This window comes from Mirounga angustirostris, unplaced genomic scaffold (genome assembly GCF_029215605.1).
Source record: "Mirounga angustirostris isolate CCGP_5_RB_7025 unplaced genomic scaffold, mMirAng1.0.hap1 SCAF_1, whole genome shotgun sequence".
NCBI classification, from domain to species: domain Eukaryota; kingdom Metazoa; phylum Chordata; class Mammalia; order Carnivora; family Phocidae; genus Mirounga; species Mirounga angustirostris.
This window is the reverse complement of record NW_026991709.1, coordinates 125,281,896-125,289,575: the sequence shown is the minus strand read 5'-3', so window position 1 is coordinate 125,289,575 and position 7,680 is coordinate 125,281,896.

The window sequence follows — 7,680 nt, the reverse complement described above, 5'->3', positions numbered from 1 at the left end:
CAAGTCTTCACTGTTAGAAACACTGCAGTAAAGAACATCCTTGTACAGACAACTTTGACACCTTCCCTAGCCATGAAAATTTGCAAATAGTCATTCATGGCCTCCTCACTGCCAGGCCCCACTCTCCATCACCCTTCATGCCTCATGTCCCCTGATGCCTCGGTTCTCCCTCTGTTGTTCCTGTTTTTTTTTTTTTTTTTTTTTTCCATTTCCTTCAAGGTCTCAGTGAACTGTGGCCGAAACCACACTGCAATCCACACCGCTGGTAGAGCCTGCGAGGTGGTCTGGAATGCGGTTCCACAGAAGGTGCTCAGCTGCTCTCACCTAGGTGGAGGGGCCCCAGCTGGTCCTGGTCTTGGGGGCTATTTCAGCCAGAGCCCTAGCCCAGCTCACTGGGCTGGGTCTGCTTCCTGGAAACGAAGGGCCCAAGGCCAGCTCTGCAAACACCCTGCTTGCTGGAAGGGCAGCACATACGTTCTTGGTGGATTCACTGGATTGCTCAGATAAGACTAGTGTGGAGGAGATAAGGAGCTCAGGCCTGATGCCAGAATCCAGAGAGGAATTCCCAACACGTGGGGAAGGAAGAAGCTGGGATCCACTCTTAGAGCGGGCAGACAGACGCATTGCCCCCGCTCTCTGGCCAGGCCCAGCTTTCTTCCAATGGTGCCCTCTTGTGCCACTGCCTTTGTGTTGTGACTGGATCGTTCTGACTCTGGGAGTCAAAAGCCAGCCTGATGCATGGTTATTTACATTTCTTTTCTGATTTCAAAAATCAGTTTTATTTCTGTACACGAACAATAAACAGCCCTAAAATAAAATCAAGAAAACAATTACATTTATAATAGTATCAAAAAAGGATAAAATGCCTAGAAATACATTTAACAGAGGAAGTGCAAGACTTTTACCTCAGAAGCTACATTCCAATGGGAGTATCAGCTTGGCCAGGCCATACTGCAAGGCGGGAGCAGGCAGACCTGGCAAGACCTCCCCGCTGGGCCCCAACAATTCGTGCCAGTTTGCAGAGCCCCAGAGCTCTGTGCCCTCCTGCCTGGCTCTGCCTGCCTTCAGTGCCCCTTTGTCCCGTTGAGGAAGGGGATTCTGGTGGCCTTGGATATAATAGCCCTGCAGTGAATGTCTGTATTTCAGGTGTGCAAGGGATGGGAACTCAGGGGTACAAAATCCAAAATGGCCTTTTATTTTGAGACAAGGGGGTGAGACATTTTGCAGAGGCCCTGCCTCTTTAGGCCTTGGGCACAGGCTGCACCTTGGAATATAAGTTACCTGTGGCCTCCTGCTTCTGGCAAATATATATTTTTTTCTTTTTTAATCAACTTTTTATTTTAGGACACTTTTAGAGTCGCAGAATTATTATAAAGATAATATGAAAAATTGCTGTGTACTTGCACCCAGTTTTCTCTATTTTTAACATCTTAATTAGTAGGGTACGTTTGTTACAATGAATGAACCAATATTCTTATGTTATCATTAACTAAAGTCCATACTTTATTCAAATAGCCTCAGTTTTTCCCTAATGTCCTTTTACTGTTGCAAGATCCCATATAAGATACCATAGTACATTTAGTTGTCATATCGCCTTAGACTCCTCTTGCTTGTGGAAGTTTAAAATGCAAGTCTTAGCTTCCACAGGGGGATGTAGAAAGAGTCTGAGCTCCGGAGTCAGACAGACTTGGGCTCCAATCCTCCTTCTGCCCTTATTAGTTGGGGATCTGGAGTCATTTAGTTAAGCCCTCTGAGACTTAGCTTCCTCATCTGTGAAACGGAGGCAATAATCTCTAATGTGCACAACTGTATCCTGCAAGGTCATACATGGGAACACCCACACAGTGCTTAACACACAGCTGCAATCCATACGAACAATATTAGGGATATGTCCACCTGCCTCCACCATGCATCCCCTATTACAGCCCCTCTGAAGCCGTTGCCTGCTTCCCCTCTATACACACTGCACCCAGCAAGGGTGCTTGCCCCCAACACCTGCTTCCCAGGGCTGTGTAGACCTAACGGAAGGGCTAGAATGAAAGGCAGCACCTATTGAACACCTGCTGGCCCATGAGGGTTGGGTTTTCCGCAAGTCTTTTCCAACTGACCTTAAGTCTGACAGGTGGGCCAGCACTTCTCGTCACGGTGACCTACTTGTCGGGAATGCACAAGGCTTTCTGCTCTGGGCCTTGAGTCAGCAGCCAGGAGCTCTGCCATACTCCTGCCCAAATCTGACCCCACCCAAGCCTTGCCCTCCTGAAGGCCTAGTGGGAAGGGGCCGAGCCTGCTGTTTGCTCCTTCTGGCTGTGTTGGTGGAGACACCTGGACACATAAGTGAACTTTGTCCCATCCATCTGCCACTCACCATGGTTGCTGTGTGTTTGCTCCAAATAGAAACTCTCTTGGGTGGGGAGTCTCCATGTGCAGGGAGCCATGGGCGCGTTTCTTGGGGGGGTATGTGTATGGTGGGTGTGGGTTTGGGTGTGGGTCCACAAGAGCATGTACGTGTGTGTGTGTGTGTGTATAAGTGTGCACGGCCACGGCCACTTTAGTGTACCCGAAAGTTCATGACGCATGTTTGTAGGGAGATGTCGTGTGGCCAAACCCGTGAGTATATTTTGAGTCTGGGTGTGTGTTTGGTGTGGAAATGTGTGTATATGACTGTGCATGCATTTGCGGGTGTGAAAGTGTGTTCAACAAGGGAAAGGAATCTCCACGTGTCCAGTTTGCCAAATTAGCTGGGATGAGATGCAGAAACAAATCAGATGGATGGAACTTTCTCTATGGTCATGGCCCTGTTCCTCTGTGGACACAGGAACAGGGCTCAAGCCACCTCCTCGGCTAAAAGCTGGAGATCGATGCACTGAGCATGGCAAAAAATGTCTTTCTACCAAGAGAGTGGCCTGTGTCTGGTGTCCTGGGTGACCCTCTTATCAGGTACTGAAAGCTGGCTCACGAAGAAAGAAGGTTCAGAAAGGAGGCAGGAGACCAGGTTCAGGGAAACTGTGTGCCCATTCAGGATCACAGTGGCTCCAGGGAGGCCCTGCCCGGGCTTGAGAGGCACACGGAGCTCTGAGGGTTTAGGGAACCCTCCAGGCCCACCCCGGGCACAGGAGCCACCTCAGGGAGCTTCAGCCTCTGCAGGATTCAGGGGTGTGGTCCTTGGGGCCTCCCCTGCCCAGGGATCCCCATTTCATCTCCCCTTACAGTGCTCCCTGCCCCCTGCCCCTCGCCTAGCAATAAGGTCTCAACAAGTCAAAATCCACATTTGTAAAACTCTACTTTTGAGGCGCCTGGGTGGCTCAGTTGGTTGAGCGACTGCCTTCAGCTCAGGTCATGATCCCAGGGTCCTGGGGTCGAGCCCCGCGTCGGGCTCCCGGCTCCGCGGGGAGCCTGCTTCTCCCTCTCCCTCTCCCCCTGCTTGTGTTCCTGCTCTCGCTGTCTCTGTCTCTGTAAAATAAATAAATAAAATCTTTAAAAAAAAAAAAAAAAAAAAAAAAAAAAAAAACTCTACTTTTTACTAAACCTTGAATGCACCTTCCTCAGACTCATGTGTGGCGTTCTCCCTCACTTCCTTCAGATCTTTGCTCAAATGTCACCTTTAAAATTGCAGCTCTCCCCCTAGCCCTGCCACCTGGTCTCTCCTGCCCTCCTCTGCTTTCCCCCGAAGCTCTTACCACCTTCAGGCACAGTGTGCACCAGCACCGCACGAGGACGTGAGCGCAGAAATGGGGAGTGAGGATTTAGGAACTTCTGTACTGTGGCATCTGTAGATTCTATAGAATTTATAGCAAATTGCATTGCCCAGAAACCTAGATGTAGATTAGAAAAAAAAACAAAACTGTCGTTTTGCCACCATGGGTTTAAGAAACATTGTTCTGACGCAGTCTGCAAAAGGTATTGGGTTTCCTGCTTGTCTTCCCCCATCCCACCCCTGCTCGAATGCAAGTTCCAAAGGGCATGGATTTTGTCTGCCTTATGATCTCCTCAGCACCTAGAACAGTGTCGGGCACACAGTGGGTGCTTAATGGATATCTGCTGAATGAGTGAATGTGGAAGGGGTGGTCTGAGAAGGTGAGCGGCATCAGCTGGACGTGGGGTGGGAAAGCAGCAAATGCTCCCTGTCCCCCATCCTTACCGGGCTGTGAGCACGGTGCTCTGGGTCCGAGCCCTGTGAGTCATTCCTGGGACTCAAGTACCATAGGGCATGGCTGGGAACATCGTCCTGATAAAACGGGTTCCTCTCTGCCTCTACCTCTGCCCCTGGCCTGTTCCCGGAGGGAGCCCAGGGCTGGCAGAGCCAGGCAGGAGCGGCTCTCTTGGAGGTAGAGGGAGTTTGGCTCACCAGCTGTTCCCACGGCTGGGGCTGCCTGGGCCCCACGTGGTTGGCAGTGCTGGGGCCTGTCTCATGGGCCAGCCATCCTGCAGGGCCGGTTCTGGGCTCACACACCCACAGCTGCCTGCCCAGCCCCTCCTTTCCACCTTGGCCCCAGCCCTCAGGCTCTGCTTCTCCTTCTCTGACCCCAAGACTCCACCCACAGAGTCCCTTTCATCCTCCCCTACCTCCAATGAATGGGGGGGGGGGTTGGCCCACAAGGAGGGGAGTGGGCCCTCTAGCCAAAACATACTAAGGGGCTCCTGTCTGGGCAGTGTTCAGGGCCACTTGTGACCCCGACACGGGGACAAGGAGTCACCTCTGTCTAGTCAAAAAGGCCGGTTATATCTTCTCAGCTGCTCCCTGTCAAGCCAGCAGAGCCACGGACTAATGTCTGCTCAGTCTGCAGGTCTCCCCCATACGTCCCTCTCAGGGTCCTGGGGAACATCAGGGAATTTGAGAGGGGAAGCAGCCAGGAGGACGTGATGCTCGAGCTGGATTTTGATGGATGAGTTTTAAACAGGCCAAGAGATGGAGACGAGAGATGAGGAAGGCTTTCCAGAGAAAAGGGACCTCACGTGCAAAGGCCTGGCGGTCGGAGAGACGACAGGGCACTCAGGGCCATTTTCCCAGCGTCCATGTGGTCGGGTGTGCACAGGAGGGTGATGGCATCCGGTGCCAGAAACGTAGACGGGGGCCAGTTCTTGTCAAGACTGCTCTCGTAGCCAACACTTAGGAGCGCCCCTGTGCCGGCCTCAGCACGGGGTATAAAGATAAAACAGATGGTAGGAACATAAAGGTCTCGGGACACAGAGGCGGCTTCATTCATCGCTGCGCCCTCGGTGCCTGCCACAGTGCTGGGAACACGGTGGGCGCTCGGCAGACACCTGTGACGGCAGCGAGTGAAGGAGGGAGGGAGGGAGGGAAGCGAGGGCACCCACTTCCAGAGAAAGAGGATGGGTAAAGAGAAGTCACTCTTGCTGAGGCAGAGAACCCAAACCTTAGAGAAAAGCCTCTGGGAAGGAGGGCTGTTTTTCTTCTTTGAAATGAAAGAAGGCTGCTGTAGCTTCCAGGGCACCCCGTAGCTGTGTCCTGTGCTGTTAGTCGTTCTCTGGCTGAGGTTTTGGCATTCTCGCCACTGACGCAACATGCCGTGATGGTTTCCACAGCGCACTGTGTTGAGCAAGGAAAGGCTGCAGAGCAGAGACCGGGCAGGGCCTCCCGGAGCCGGACAAGCAGCCACATTAATGCAAGAAGAGGCAAACCTGTGCAGGGAGGCGTCCACATTGTTGCTCAACCATCTGGAATGTGGCTCCAGGTAGGAGCCTTTGGATTTGCGAGAGGCATTTATCTGAGGACAGTTTGTGACGTGTGGCAGGTCAGAATCGAAAGCTGACAGGCCCTCGGAGTAAAGAATGTGCAGAGAATGTCAGGGCCACCGCGGAGTGGCATGGCTCCCCAGGCACCCAAGGAGCTAACTGGCAGAGGGCTCCCCCTCTGCCAAACTCTGGCTAGGGGCTGGAGATTGCTTGGCAGGTGAGAACAGGGCACAGACCTGGGCCAGCCACAGCTCTGGTCCCTGGCAAGCCAGTGAGCCCTACTGTTCAGGCTCCGTGGTGATATCTCCATGCTGGACACCAGGTCCCCTTGTGTGGGCACCGCTGTCCCCTGGGGAGAGGGTTAGGTTAAGGTGGGTACGTGGAAGCACCACTCTATCTGTCCTGGGTGGGGAAAAACTGGAGCTTCATTGATCCTCAGCCTCGAGCCTCATCAGGGAGAGACAAGGTTGAGCCGGAGTCATGGGTGGTGCCTCCCAGAGAATCTTTCCTTTGGAGAGACACGAAGCCCATGCCTGGATACAGATGTACTGTGAAGTTAATGGAGCTTATGCCTCCAGATGCCTGCTTAAAAAAGCCCCTTCCAAGACCTTAGGCCTAATTTTGTATTTGCCCATTCTGCATTCTTTTTCTTAAAAAGTTCCCCAAATTATATAAGCTTCAGGCTTATAAAACTGAACCCATCCCGCTAGTGGGGTCAGGGCTCACAGGACTCACAGGTCTCCTTCTCAAATCTCTGGCCAGGACCTCTGCCCTGGCAGCCGGGGGTGGGGGAGTGGTACGATGGTGGAAGGCTCTGGTGCAGGGGAGCCCGTGTCCTCTCTGCGGCCCAGTGTGGGGTGAGCTGGAGCTGCTGAGCTGGGCCAGGTGGAAGGAGACTGTCAGCTATAGAAAGGTCAAAGTGTCATCCTGAGAAATCAGAGGTGACGAGTGTGAATGTGCCAGATCAAATAGCACTTCTAATTCTGTCCATCGGGCCCACTGGTGGGGCATTCGCTGATGACCCATGTTTGACCGCTGGTTTAAAATGAATGCTGTGATATAAAATACCGCTAAATTGTAGACTTTGAAAGGGTGGGTTTTATGATATGTGATTTATATCTCAAAAACAAACAAGCAAACAACAACAAAAAACCACCAAAGGGATGCGGAGAGCCTGGTTGCCATGGTGCTTTTCTCTTCCGTTGGATCTGGGCAGGGTGGGTGCAGGAAGGCACTACTTGGTGCCAGGTTCCTGGGCTGCCTCTTGAGGCATCAGCCACACAGCAAAGGCTGTTCAGGGACCCCTGGTTCCTGGCTGCGTCCCCACTGAGTAGGAAACAAGACGGTGGCACTGCAAACAAGTTTCCTGTCCAGCTGGGGTCCCTGGGAGCAGTGAAGTGGCTTCCGCCATTTCTGGGCGGCTGGGCCCCAATTTACTGCCCCTAGATTGGCACATTTTGCCAAGCCCTCTGAGCCTGACACCTGCCCGGGCCAGGGGAAGAGTTAACGATTAACTGGGAGGTGAGAGAGAGAGATGGCCGGGACAGGTGGCCTTCCAGCCCTCTAGGGCAGGTAGTGTGGGGCCCCTCTGAGCCACACCCCCAGCCCTGTTAGCGGAGACGCTGGATGAGGGCGGGGCAGGCAGGGCAGGGCTGTCCCTCGCAGAGGAACTTGGCCTCCAAAGGGCCCAGCAGAGCCACCCGTGGGACCCAGGCTCCCTTATCACAGATGCCAGGGCACACAGGCAAACACTCCTGTCCCCAGAGGCCTGCCCAGCCCCAGCACAGCCTACAGTCCTGCCAGTTCCAGAACTTTGTTAGGCTGAATTTCTAAGTGACTGAGATGCCTACTCAACCCCTTTTCTGAGAAGAAATGGCTCCTCAGACGCACCGGTGGCCCTGTGGCTAGAGGGCCCTACTGCCCTACAAGGGCTCCAGCAGGAGATACTGGTGTCCTTCACATCTTTGTAAACAGGCTCAGGCACAC